The 14,802-nt window shown below is 45.1% G+C and overlaps 1 pseudogene; it reads right to left on the bottom strand.

Moving 5' to 3' along the window:
• Window positions 1–928: 928 nt before the first annotated feature.
• LOC102542073 (large ribosomal subunit protein eL28-like) lies at window positions 929–13,417 on the bottom strand (annotated as a pseudogene).
• Window positions 13,418–14,802: the final 1,385 nt, after the last annotated feature.

Below are 14,802 nucleotides of genomic sequence, written 5' to 3'. Positions count from 1 at the left end.
TCACCTTTTAGCACTTGTTTTGGCTTTTTTGGGGGGACGGGTTCCCTATGAATTTCTGTGTATGTGAGCATGCTGTTTCTAAGTAGATGCTTTTAATTTCTACTTTAATTTCTGCTTGTATCTTTTTTCCCCTTCTTTTCTTATTGTACCATCTAAAGTCTCCAGTACAGTGTTGGACAGAAGTGGTGAGAGTGAATATCGTTACCTTTCTTGCTATCTTGGGGGAAAGCACTGAGCACTGACACTAAATATATTAGCTGTATCTTTTTTTAAGATGCCATTTGTCAGGTTGCTAATTTGCTGAGAGGTTCTTTCCTCCCTCCCTCCTTCCTCTTTCTTTCCTTCCTTCCTTCCTTTCTTTCTTTCTTTCTTTCTTTCTTTCTTTCTTTCTTTTCTTTCTTTCTTTCTTTCTTTCTTTCTTTCTTTCTTTCTTTCTTTCTTTCTTTCTTTCTTTCTTTCTTTCTTTCTTTCTTCCTTTCTTCCTTTCTTCCTTTCTTCCTTTCTTTCTATCTTTTCTTTCGTTCTTTCCTTCCTTCTTTCTTTCTTTCTTCCTTCCTTCTTTCTTTCTATCTTTTCTTCCTTTCCTTCTTTCTTTCTTTCTTTCTTTCTTTCTTTCTTTCTTTCTTTCTTTCTTTCTTTCTTTCTTTCCTTCCTTCCTTCCTTCCTTCCTTCCTTCCTTCCTTCCTTCCTTCCTTCTTTCCTTCCTCCCTCCCTCTCTTTCTTCCTTCCTTCATTCCTTTCTTTCTTTCTTTCATCATGAATGAATGTTGAATTTTGCCACATGCTTTAGTTTCTTGATGTAAATTCCCTTGATTTTTGAGTGTCACATCACCATTTGTAACATTATAATATCTATCAGGTCTCTGCCCTTGGTTCTTGTTTTGTTTTGTTTTATTTTGTTTTGTTTGAGACAAGTCGGCTGACATCTTTATTGCCTTGGGCAGGGAGGTGCTCCTGAGCTCTTGGTGGGGTGGGTCCTCTTCCTCGTCACCATCACAGGCTTCTGGCCACTGCACAGGGTGGCACTGGCTCTATGATTTGTATGTGCAGATCGAGGTGGTACCTGTTCTTTCAGATCATGTGACAGATGCTGCTGAGGGTGGCTCCAGGTGTTCTTATTGATGGTGGGCTGCACATAGGAAGTGCAAACTGGCCGGATTTCACTGGCTAGACCTCTGCTTCATCACCACCAGTATACTTTTGCCCTGGGCTCCACACCCACAGTCTTGCAGGGAATCAGCTTGTCATAGCGGAAGGAGCTGTGGTCCTTCAGGTTGTTGGGTTTGGTGCTGTATGTCTGCTTATTCCTCTTGATCAAGAAACTGGGGCAGTCCCGCAGGACCATCTGTTGCAGATGCGCAGACGTGGCGGCAACTAAGGCAGCCAAGGGCAAAGGTAGCCAAGAATGCGAGGGGCACAGTGACAGAGGCCAGGTTGGGGCACAGGCACTCTGTGGCAGGAGCCAGACGCAGCCACACGGCCGCAACTCTGCCCTCCGTTCTTGATACAGAGCTCCTAAAACTCTTGTAATTTCCTGAGTGATAGGGGTGGGGGGAGCATCTTTTGCTCAAATTTTTGGTCTTTGACCCTAGTTCCTGACACAGAGCTCCTAAAAGTCTTGTAATTTCCTGAGTGATAGGAGTATCTTACACAGAACTCCTAAATCCCTTGGAATTTCCTAGGTGATAGAAGTATCTTTGGTTCCAGTGAGGGAACTCCTGGTGGGTTCCTGGATGGCTTCAAGAGGGTGGCTGATCACAAAAAAGACCAAGCCATGATTAGAAGCTTGGAAATTTCAGTCCGAACCCCCACTCTTTCTGTCCAGCACACAAAGGGCATTCTGGGGTGCCTCTTCATTGTCTTCCTGGGAACTCCCTTCACTTACTGCTTTGTTGCCTTTACTGGTCTCTTAACTTATTCTGTGCTACTCCACTGGTACCATCTAGTAACCTCTTGAAAAAGCGCACGTGGGAGGTAAAGTTCTTAAGATATTTCTTTTTTTTTACATTTTTTATTGATATATAGTAATTTTACAATGTTGTATCAAATTCCAGTGTAGAGCACAATTTTTCAGTCATACATGAACATATATATATTCATTGTCATATTTTTTTCACTGTGAGCTACCATAAGATCTTGTATATATTTCCCTGTGCTATACAGTATAATCTTGTTTATCTGTTCTACATTTTGAAATCCTAGTCTATCCCTTCCCACTCCCCGCCCCCTTGGCAACCACAAGTTTGTATTCTATGTCTATGAGTCTGTTTCTGTTTTGTATTTATGGTTTGTTTGTTTGTTTGTTTTTTAGATTCCACATATGAATGATCTCATGTGGTATTTTTCTTTCTCTTTCTGGCTTACTTCACTTAGAATGACATTCTCCAGGAGCATCCATGTTGCTGCAAATGGCATGATGTTGTCGTTTTTATGGCTGAATAGTATTCCATTGTATAAATATACCACTTCTTCTTTATCCAGTCATCTGTTGATGGACATTTAGGCTGTTTCCATGTCTTGGCTATTGTAAATAGTGCTGCTATGAACATTGGGGTGCAGGTGTCATTTTGGAGTAGGGTTCCTTCTGGATATGTGCCCAGGAGCGGGATTCCTGGGTCATATGGTAAGTCTATTCCTAGTCTTTTGAGGAATCTCCATACCGTTTTCCACAGTGGCTGCACCAAACTGCATTCCCACCAGCAGTGTAGGAGGGTTCCCTTTTCTCCAGCCTCTCCAGCATTTGTCATTTGTGGATTTTTGAATGCTGGCCATTCTGACTGATGTGAGGTGATACCTCATTGTAGTTTTGCTTAAAACATCTCATATATTTAAATATCTTTATTTTTACCTTCATGTATGACTGATAATTTATATCTGATCGCTAACTTAGCTGGGTAGACAATTCTAAGTTGGATAAATTTCCTTCAGAATTTTGAAGGCTTTCTACAGTATGTTCTTGCTTCTAGTGTTGCTATTGAAAAGTCTGAAGCCACCTCATCTCTTGGACTTTGTATGTAACTTGCTTTTCTCTCTGGAGACTTGTAGAATCTTTCCTTCAATCCCAGTGCCATAGTCTAGCTTCATCTATTGTGTTAGAAATTCAGTGGGCCTGTTTGATCAGGTAATTCAATGTCTTTTCAGTTCTGGAAATTTTTCTTCAATTATTTTATTGATAATTTTATCCTATTTTCTCTATTATTTCCTTATACAATTTCTGTGATTCAATTTTTGGATCTCCTGGATTGATCCTTAATTTTATCTTCATCATTTCATCTCTGCACTCTAGTGTTTGGCACATGCTTGGAACATGATAGCTATTCCATAAGTGTTTGTTACAGAATTAGCCACTCGTGTCATTGCTAAAATTTTTGAAATATTCATTTTTGTTGATTTTATATTGCTACCAAGAGGTGAGGCTCGAGTACATTTACTGAGCTTTAACCAGGCACTTGGAGGTTTTGCACATATATATGTAAATTTTATATGTAATAAATGTATATCATATATTACAACCCCTGACCACTTAGAGTTCATTGTTTAATGGCAGGAAAACAATTTTAACAGATAATTATTCCTTATTTACAACAGAAATGAAAACAAAATTTGGACGTATGAATTGGCAAATGGATATTTACACTGTACACATTAGAATCTTTTGTTCTTTTTAGATTGATAATAGCTGCAACCCAGCTTTACATGGGAAAATGCTTCTCAACATTTAATGTGCATTCTAAGTGCTTGGACATATTTTCTTTCTTCTTTCTTTTAAAAAATTTTTGGGGGATAGGTAATTAGGTTTACTTTATTTATTTTGAGAGGAGGTCCTGGGGATTGAACCCAGGACCTTGTGTATGCTCAGCTTGCACTCTACCACTTGAGCTACACCCTCCCCCTGCCTGGACATGTTTTCTACATTCAGATTCTGAATCAGTCGGTCTAGAGTGGGACCTGACGTTCTGCATTTCTAGTAGTCTCGTAGGTTATGCTGGTGCTGTTGGTCAAAGACTACACTTAGAATAGCAAGGCTCTGACATAATTTCTTTTCTCCTTTCTTCCCATTCCCCTTCCCCTTCCCCATCTCCATCTCCATCTCCTTCCCCATCTCCATCTCCATCTCCTTCCCCTTCTCCTTCTCCTTCTCCTCCTTCTCCTTCCCCTCCTTCTCCTTCTCCTTCTCCTCCTCCTCCTCCTCCTCCTCCTCCTCCTCCTCCTCCTTCTTCTTCTCCTTCTTCTCCTTCTTCTCCTTCTTCTTCTTCTTCTTCTTCTTCTTCTTCTTCTTCTTCTTCTTCTTCTTCTTCTTCTTCTTCTTCTTCTTCTTCTTCTTCTTCTTCTTCTTCTTCTTCTTCTTCTTCTTCTTCTTCTTCTTCTTCTTCTTCTTCCTTCTTCCTTCTTCCTTCTTCCTTCTTCCTTCTTCTTCTTCTTTCATTTAGAGCCATCTATGTTTAACAGATAAATTTTCCATCTACCTTCTTGCTGATATTTCCTGGGAGCACTTTCTTAGTAAATCTTCATCAGCATCTAGGTACTGAACTGAAGACATCAGCCCCCCACCTTCCTTGTCACCCAAATAGTAATTACTTAAAGTCACTGGTGGTATTAGTCTTTGTTCCATCTCACACTGTAAACAACTCTAATTCCCAATTTCTTCCAATAAAACTTTTTGTGAATTCATATCTTTAGTCAATGACTACTGTGTTCACCACTTAATATTCAGTGTTCTATAAATGAATTTAGAAATAAGGAAATAAGTCTATTGTTTCTTCCTTCTCCCTTATGCATGATAAATAAATTTGTTTTAATTGTGAATGTGTTAGTTATAGAGTTGTTGTCTGTTCAGATACTAAAGCTTTTCTGTCAGGGTTTTGACCCTGGTGCTTAAGTCTAGGTGGCCATCAATGAAAGTTCAGCCTGATGATGACAAAGCTCTTAGGAAGGGAAGCAATGATCATTGTTCACAGAGGTGGACGTCTTCTCATGTAAAATCAGTGTTAGCAATGGGCACCTGGCCTTGAGAAGAACATTGGCTCTTCCCAAGCACCTTGGAGGAGGAGGACACAAAGCTATTGACTTAAGTCCTTACCGAGATTGCTTTCTCTCCTTGGGATGAAAAATGATCACACAGGAGCTACTCCAGCTCAAAATGTGGAAAAGATACCAGCGAATTTATCTCCAGAAAAGTTGTTTGCTCTGATTCCTAGTCCTTGAAGAACACTAGGCAAGCCAGGGTCAAGCAAGAGTTAGATGATTAAGGGTATTATTTTCTAAAGTTGATTCTAATCCACCCTGTAGCAGAAAACCTATTTACTTCGGTGACTTTTGATTTGGAGGACACAGCTACTTGGCTGAAGTCCTGGGAGTGACAGGAAATTGAGAAGTGTTGTGCACTCACCTCTCAACAGGGCCAGTGTTGGCATAATAGGATGTCTCAGCTGGGCCCAGGTGCACAGGGGTGCAGAGCGAGGAGACTTTTCCTAGTTCCAAGTGTCTGTTTACATTCAGAGTAGCCTTTTGGATAAACAATGACAGCATAAACTCTTTGGGCTGAAGATACACACAGACCCATCTGTTGGGTGTGAAAGAAGAATGGTGGTGTGGAAGGGGAAGGGGCACTGGGCAAACAAGATGGCAGGAAGGACATAAGGTGTCTCCCAGAGAAAGTTTACTGTAAAGGAAGAAATTATTCTGGAGCATAAGTCAGAGCCTGCAATAGGCCTGTGGGTCAGAGATGAAGAGTGGTTGTTTATGGTGGGCTGTTACTCAAGCTATCCCTACCCAACTGCCCTCATGTGGGCCCAGGGACCCTCCCTGTGTACAAGCTGAATGGAGGAAGCTGACAGCACTGTGGGGTTCCAGCAAGGCTGCTGCATATGTACCTCACCTTCCATTTTAAGTACATGTAGGTGAGAGGAAAGCACACTGACCTTACCTAGCCAAGAGCATCGTGGTCTGCACAAGGACTTGAGAAGACCAGTGGGAGCATGGTGGCTCCATGTGCAGAGATGTCTCTGAAGGACAGGAGAGCCTCTTGCTCACAAGGTCCTGGCTTAGCTCATTGACACTCACAGGTGGAGGAAGCAGAGTACAGGGAGGAACAGTCACCTGGAGATGTGATCCCAGAGGTGGCCTCTGGCTCTGAACGAGGGAAAGCACATGAGTAGGAAGGCCTTGGGGTGGGAAAGCTGGGACGGTGACTCTGGGGAATGACACTGTGAGGGAACCTAGACTTTCTAAGAATCCATGGGCTGAGAATTGGGGAGGAGAGAAAAGGAGAGACGGGAATTCAGGAGTTGCTGGGTGACACTGTCCTCTCAGGGATGCTGGGAGGGGGCGCCATGAGCCATGAACAGCAGGAAGTTCCGGCAGGACATTTCTCTGATCAGATTTCGAGTGCTTTGTGAAATGGAAGATGGAAGTGGGGTGACCTCAAAAGAAGAAAAATATTTCTGGGATCTAGGCTAGAGAAAAAAAAAAAACCAGAGGGAAGACTGAAGGGAGCATGAGAACAGAATAAGCTTTGGAAAACTAGTTATGCTTTTAACTTACGCCAAACTGGCTTAGTTAATATGAGCATGTGTGCATGTAATTTATAAAATCTGTACTGTAAAACTAGCGATTCCATCGGACTGTCATAAAATACATGTGCATTGGAGTGGCCTTAGCCATCATGCACTGGTTCTGTTTGGGGCGAAGAGAGAGGGGAAAAGCTGTGGTTCTAAGAGGTTCTAGAGACCTCAACTTAATGAACAAAAATTCAGTAAATAGTACTTACCAGGTGTCCATTCCTGTGCAATATGTTGGAAATTCAAAGGTCTCTGCTCTCAAAAGATGTATTCTGGTAGAGGGTCATAGCACTCACGTGCTAGGATGATCAAAGGAGAGGGAACAGAAATACACATCCCAGACTGGGTGATACTCAGATTGATCAGGGACGATTCACAAGGCATCTTCCTGAGCGTGTTCGCTGCATATCTGGAAACATTATTTTTAGCGAAATATTTCAGACATATAAAAATTTATAAAGGATTAAAGAATGAATATCCATGTTCCTACCACCCAAATTAAGAAACTCAGAAACACAGACGAAGCCCCTTATGTTTGAAATTCCTGAGATATTTCAGTAAGTCTTTAAAATCCTAGCTGGGCAGACTTCTTAGAGGACCTGTCTGGGTCTGGGCTGCTAGCACACAATGCCATAGACTGGGTGGCTTGTAAACAACAGAAACTTATTTCTCACAGTTCTGGAGGTGGGCAAATTCAAGGTCAAGGTGCTCGTAGATTCAGTGTCTAGTGAGGGTCTTCTTCCAGGATCGCAGGTGACTTCCCCTCTTCTCCTTGTGTCCTCACAGGGTGGAAGGGTTGAGGGAGCTCTTTGGGGTTTCTTTCTTTCTTTATTTTTTTGCATTATTTTTTATTGAAGTATAGTCAGTTTACAATGTGTCAGTTTCTGGTGTACAGTATAATGTTTCAGTTTTACATATACATACATATATTTGTTGTCATATTCATTTTCATTATAGGTTACTACAAGATATTGCATACAGTTCCCTGTGCTGTACAGTATAAACGTGCTGTTTATCTATTTTATATATAGTACTCAGTATCTGTAAATCTTGAATACCCAGTTTATTCCTTCCCACCTCCCTTACCCACCTGGTAACCATAAGTTTGTTTTCTATGTCTGTGAATCTGTTTCTATTTTGTAAATAAGTTCATTTGTGTCTTTTTTTTAGATTCTACATATAAGCAATAACATATGGTATTTTTCTTTCTCTTTCTGACTTACTTCACTTAGAATGATAATCTCTAGGTCCATCCATGTTGTTGCAAATGGCATTGTATTTTTTATGGCTGAGTAGTATTCCCTTGTTAAAATAGACCATGTCTTCTTTATCCATTCATCTGTTGATGAACGTTTAGGTTGTTTCTGTCTTGGCTGTTGTAAACAGTGGGGTTTCTTTCATAAGGGAACGAATCTCATTCTTGAGGGCTTCACCTTCATGACCTAATCACCTCCAAAGGCCCCACCTCCAAACACCATCTCCTTAGAGATTGTTTCAATGTATGGGTTTTGGGGGAACACAGACATTCAGTCTGTTTCAGGACCTTACCTCTTGCAGGCCCCTGGGATGAATCAGGGTGGTGATGCGGGAGAAGGCTATGAGATGAGGACTCGTTCCCAGAATCCCCACCTGGAGAGACCTCCCTTTGAAACGGAGTCTCGTTCTTTCGGCTCTGAACTTGGAGACCAGGAGACCGCCTGCCGAACACCCGGGCTTGGGTCCTGACTTCTGTCTGAGACTGAGGGCTTGGAATAACCCAGGGCAGAAATGAGAGTGTAAAGGGACACTTAGTCCCCCCATAAGCAGGCCTAAGCTGCTCATCTGTGTTAGAACACAGAACTTTTGAAAGGAATGATTGTCTCTCTCTGAAGAGCCTGTCAGTGGAAAAGCTGTTAAAAATAATTTCCTTGCAAAATGCAGAATGCTCTTATGCAGAACTCGCTGACACTGCTGTTCAGCAGCCTTTTCCGTTTGTGTGAGCTCTGGAATATTAAGCATTCCTTGTGCAGACTCAGAAAATAGCTTGCTAATCACACTGCGCCTGTCAGTTGCCTTGTGGGTACCCGCCCGGCACAGTGGGGCTGTGGGCAAGGCCGGCTCGGTGTGATGTGTGTGTTGCTGAGACCAGGGCCCTTAGAAGTCGTGGGGCTTGAGGGTTTAAAAAGGAGTGGACAGGTTAGCAGAATCTCTCTCCTTAGCATCTGTCTTCTTTTTCTTCCCAGAGTTCTGATGGGTTAAACGTTCTTTTAGGTCCTCAGGGCCTCAGAGTTTCCAGTGGAGGGTAACAATGACCCTGGACAACCCAGATCTCCCAGTTTAGATTCTTGCTTGAAGTTTCCAGAAAGATTCAGCTGCTCCGAGGACCAGCAGCGGGCTTGATCGTTTGTCTAAATTCCACAAAACTAGCGTGACCACAACAGCAGGCGACAATTATTGGACATGTGCTGTGTCAGCTCATATGGTGGACAGTTTATTATATTGATTCTCATCCCAAACCTCACCAGCTAGGCTCTGTTTTCCCCATTTTAGAAATGAGGACGAGGCCACAGTCCAGAAGTCGCAGGGCTGGGTTCGCACCGAGGTCAGTCTGAGTTCAATGTCTGGGCTCTTTTCATCTTCCAACAATTCCCAAATTAGTGTGGGTGAGAATCACCTGCAGTGTGATTGACAAGTCAGATCCTTGGTCCCCTCCACCTTGGGATTGGCTTATTTAGAACAGGGTGGGGATGCTTTTTTTAAACACACATTTTAAACACACTCCATGTGCAACTTTGACCCAGGTGGGTAGGGTGCCATACTTTGAGAAACACTGAAATGTAGCTCTACCAATGGCCAGGCCACTTTCTGCACATCTGCAGCCATGCGGGAAGGGGAGGATCTACCACAGAGAGTGGAACATTAATTTGAATGAGTTAATTTCCTTGTCATGGAGAACCATGAGGGATGGACTTCAGCTTGCCCAGTGGTTTGGGTTCCAGGGTGAGGTCTGCACAATTGCATGCCATCCACCTGGGCCTCTGGGTCTGCTGAAGAAGAGCTTGAAGGCCCAGGTATTTCCTAGACCTTTCCCATTGTCCACCTATGGTCACGGATCCTACGGGTCAGTCAGTGGGGTCAAGGTCTCTTTGGCCGTCCTGCCAGAATCCCATTTGCCTCAGCTCCAAATCCATGTATTATAATTGTTTAGAACTGAACTGATTTGGGGCAACATTCATGATCCCATTTCTTGGCAACACACTCTGCATGGCATATGCTCCAATCTTACTGGGAAGTCATTGAGATCGGTTCAGTTTTAGAACGAGACCTACGAAGGAAATCTGTTCCCATTAATCCTACCAGGTCTGGCACAAAGTACATAGTCAACCAAAACATATTCAATGGTTTCTCCTAAAGAAACCATTTTAGCAGGTCATAGTCCCCACCAGCCTTGGTCACAAGCAGGGAGGAAGCCACATTGGCAAGTATCTCTGTCTTCCCTTCCTCGGTCCTCCTCTGCTTTATTGCCCTGGATTTTACTTTCTACCTCAATGCTCGGGTCCTTCTGCTCACAAAGGACCCTCCTGAGGAGAGGGGCCTCTCTCATGCAGCACCCATATGCTAGTTAAGATGTTCTGGGGTTCACTGAACTCACATTTTAGAGGGGAGGGCATGAGAAAATGAGACAACTGGCTAACAAAAGCATTTCCAGAAATGATGGTGACCAGGTAGCTGGCAGGAAGTGATGGGGAAAAGGGGGGAAGCCTATCTTTGAGCTGTTCAGATCTGAGACCTTGGGGAGGATTCTCTGTAGGCCTTGCTAGAATGTTCTGTGACCCTGGGCACATTCTGATGGCTGAGTGTCTCCCGAGTCTCCAGGTGAGCGTGGGCATGTGTGCACTGAGCCGAGTCTGTGGATGGTGGCTGCAGCCGTCACCTCTGTGGTTGTCTTCCTGGCTGCACTGGGCTCTCCTCCTCAGAGCGGCTTCTGTGTGGCCCTCGGGTGAGGCGGGTCCCCACTTGGTACCTTGGAGGTCATCTCAGCAATTTTTGCTGCACTAGAGCAGTGGTTTTCAACAGGGGCTGGTTTTGCCCCCGGGGAACGTTTCGCCCATGTCTGAAAGACGTTTTTGGTTGCTGTAAGTCAGGTGGTGGTGCTGCTGCTACTGGGATGCAGAGGGGAGAGGCCGTGGATACTGCTAAACATCCAACAATGTACAGGACAGCCCCACATGGCCAAGAATTATCCAACCTAAAGGCCAACAGCAAAAGCTGAGAAGCCTGGTACCAGGGGAAGCCTACTGGGAGATGAGCACATATTTCATATGGGGCAGTGGGAATGCTTAGGGCTGGTGTGGGATTCCGCCCCTGCAGTTAGGGACCTCAGGAGTGGTTCTGAACCCTCGCTGTGACCCGTAAATTCAGAGACGGCAGTGGCTTGGCCCAGCATTTTCCCTCCGAAGAAGGAAGGGGAAAGTGGTGTCTAACCCACCGTTTTCTCATTTTCCCCAGGCTCCCCAGCCCCGCCCCACCGAGGGAGAGATGTATCCTTGCCGTGGGACCCAGATGTCCCAAACTAAATGGACAGGCTGTGGACAGGCTGTGCGTGGGGCTGGGGACGGCCACCCTCTGGCGGGCAGAGCCTTTCCTGGAGTGGATCCCTAGCCTGCAAGGTCTGTGGGGAGTGGAGGGGGGTCAGGGGCCAGCTCTGCTTTGTGTCCACAGCTTCTAGCACAGGGTTTGACACATACGAGGTGCTCATTAAATGTCTGTTGAACACGTGCCCTACTGAGTTTGAATAATTCTCAGGTGTTTCGTCCAGACTCCGAGGGTAGGTCCTAGTAGAAGAGGAGGGAGGCAGCTGATGGAGCCAACAGGAGCCGGCCCTCATTTCCTCTCCTGTCTGAGCCTCCGTGGGCACCGGGCCCCTCCCCGTTGTTAGGCGTGATGTGGTGGTGCGTGCACGGGCTTTGCAGCCAGGTGGACTCGCGCCTGCATCCTGGCTCTGCCATTTCCAGGGGGTGCCAGGCTGGTCAGACAACTCGACCTTGGTGAGCTTGTTTCCTCATCTGTAACTTAGAGGTAATAGCGGTTCTCTACCTAGTTCATAAAGTGTTAGAGGGTTACAGGAAATACTGCACGATGAGTAGAGATGGCCAGGAGACTTTCCCAAGAAGCTTGCAGTTGGAGGGTCCAATAGAAGGGTAAACAAGCAAAAATAGAACAGCGTGATTGACACAGTGGACATATACAGGAGATAATCTGTGCAAACTCCAAGCACGATGCCTGGCACTTCGGAGGGGTTCAGTAGACGTGACTTTTGTTCTCCTTGTGAAAAATGCCGTGGGACTTCGGGAGAGGGATGGACAAGAGGGTATAGCTGGGGGTACGCTTTGAGCCCTAGGAGGAGGTTAAACAAGCTTATATCTGATGGCCTCTATTTACTGCATACACTAGAGAAACAGGTCATTTCCAGAGGGAGAGAAGGAAATGAGGACAAGGTTTGGGCTTGAGAGGGTGGGAAGGGTTCGGAAGTTGATGTGGGAAACAGGAAAATGTATCACGTGGGGATGACAAGCTAAGACACAGATAGGACTGAAATGACCACTTTTTAAAAGAGAAGTAAATAGGCAAGGCACGTGCTTTTCTCTGGTTTTCTCCTGCGCTGTGGGTCCCTGGCTGGAAGAGGCAGCCCTTCCGCAAGTTGGGCGCATGGTCTGTCAGGAGGGCAGGGACGTTGATGATACGGATGAGAGCACAGGTGTGTCAGCGGAGTCCAAGGGGTGGCAAAAAGGGATGCAAATCCAGGAGCTGGGGCAGACTAGGAAGAGGAACCAGGGACTGGGGCTCTGCGGAAAGAAGGAGGGAGAAGGCACAGCAGAAGGGCAGGAAGCTGGGCTCAGACGAGAGCACCTGAGTTTGCCGTTTTGAAGGGGCAGGGATTCTGGGTAATGAGAAATGCCACAGTGAGGCTGTGTGGATGGGTTACTAGGAGAGGTGAAGGTCCTCGGAGAAGAAGAGGCTGAATTCTGTGCACAGACTTTGGGTGATGGCGGGAGGTGAGGCGGACTGGAAATGGAGCCATGCAGAAAATCCTTGCCATTTGTTATGGTTTGAATTGTGTCCCTTAAAAGAGATATGTTGAAGTCCTAACCCCAAGCACTTTAGGAAATAGGGTCACTGCAGATGTTAAGATGAGGTCATACTGGAGCGGGGTGGGCCCTCGATCCAACATGGCTGGTGTCCTTAGAAGAGAGGAAAGCACCACGTGAAAACAAACGTGGGGAGAGAGAAGACAGCCACGTGTTGACAGAGGCTGAGGCCGGAGTGATGCACTTACAAGCCAATGATCACCAAGATGGCCGGCCAGCGCCGGGAGCTGAAAGAGGCAGGGGAGGGGGCTCCCCTTCAGGTTTCAGAGGGAGCATGGCCCTGCCAGCACCCTGATTTCAGATGTCAGCCTCCAGCACTGTGAAAGAATACATTCTCGTTGTTTTAATCCACCTAGTTTGTGGTGCTTTGTAACGGCAGCCCTAGGATGCTCATATGCCCTTCTCTCCCTCCGACGTTGCTTTAAGGTCCCACTTAATGTCCAGCGCCTCCAGCCAGCCCTTCTGACTCCACTGGTCACACTGACATCTCCTGCCTCCCTTCTGTGACTTTCAGCTACACTGGGAGGCTGGCATAATTTCAGCATGGAATTCCAATATGTTTTATGATTTCCTTCAAATTGATTCAAGACTTGTCTTTACCTAAGATGTAAGCATCTTACCTTCCCGAGTTTCTGACACGGGCAGTGCTGGGCACCTGGTAGGCACTCGCCCTCTCTTTGTGTATCTCTCGCTGGCAGTTAGAGAATAGTGTCTAAACTTGATCCTCATTTAGGTCGCTTGCAGCGTGCATTTCTGGGACACTGAGATCCTGCTGGGGTTTGAATACTGATGGGCTCTCTTGACTCATTATGGAAAACTATAAAATGCACATCATCCAAAAAGTCATCATATTTTTTTTTTAACATGAGAACAATTCAAATATGAGAATAATCAACTTAAGGAAACCCCCGTAACCAAAGTATACACACAGCTGATTAAATGATGGCGAGGGGAAGAAAGAATTTTTAATTAACACCAAGTTTTTCTTTTTTTCAATTTTAAATCACCGAATAAGGCTTAGAACATTTTTTTCTTTTCAACTTATATACTTTTTTTCTGATTTACCCCATCACAATAAAATTTGATTTATACAGCTTTCTGGGGATATGTACACTGTATAAACTAGTTATACTGAGGCTGAACAAAACTTGGAAAAACAAGGAGGAAGAACCTTCCTATGAAAGGGATGCTGAAAATACGCAAGTGCAGGTCTTTGCGGAGAACACCTTTTGAAGTTTATTTAAGAAAATGGTAATAGTGACTGTCTCTGGAAAGGGGAAGAACTACAGAAGTAGGAGTCAGGGGGCGGGAAGAAAGGGAGACCTTCCACTTTATATTATTTTATGCTAAGTTTAAAAGAAAATCATGTGTGCTTATCAAAGAGAGAGAAAGCAAGGGAGGAAGGAGGGAGGGAAGGGGAAGGAAGGAAGCAGGGGAAGAAGAAAAAGCTAGTTCAGACTGAAGGACAATTATAAAGCAAAGACATGGTCCTTAAAGGATTATCTTGGATAGGATGGGTAACAGTCTGTACTTGGTTGTAATCAGGGAGAAGGTGACACACAAACACACACACACACACACAAACAAACACCTTTAATGATCAAGTCTGATATCTTCAAAAAGCTATATTCTCATTAGGCTTTTCCTGGGGCAAGATGAAGTCATTCTTGATGTCAGTCCAACATCCAGGCAGGGTGTCTCTGCTGGTGTAATTGCTCCTGTCTGCATCCCAGTCCCTCCCCCTGGGGAGCCTCAGTGACCTCTTTGATACCGCAGACCTCTCTTTGGCTCTCTTCCCCTAGGAGAGTCACTTCCTCCGTCATTTCTCCTGCTTGGTGATTTCAGCCTATGCCCTTCTCTCTTTGTAATAAATCACACGCAGCAGATAGTAGGGACCCTGGAAACACGGGGCTCCCATCTCCCCGGGTCACATAGCGACATGTAGCTGTACCCAGGTCACATAAGTGGCATTGCTGGGGCTAGGCTGAAGGGCTCCTAACCCCCACCAGTGCCCTTTTCACAATCCTGCAGGCTGACACTCATTACACACCACCTGCTACATCAGCGTGATGAGCGAAACCCGGAAGCTTGTCAGAAATGCTGTGAAGAGCGTG

Source organism: Vicugna pacos, chromosome 30 (genome assembly GCF_048564905.1).
Source record: "Vicugna pacos chromosome 30, VicPac4, whole genome shotgun sequence".
In the NCBI taxonomy this organism is placed as follows: Eukaryota; Metazoa; Chordata; class Mammalia; order Artiodactyla; family Camelidae; genus Vicugna; species Vicugna pacos.
Note: the sequence above shows the minus strand (reverse complement) of the source record. Positions and strands in the feature narration are given on the sequence as shown.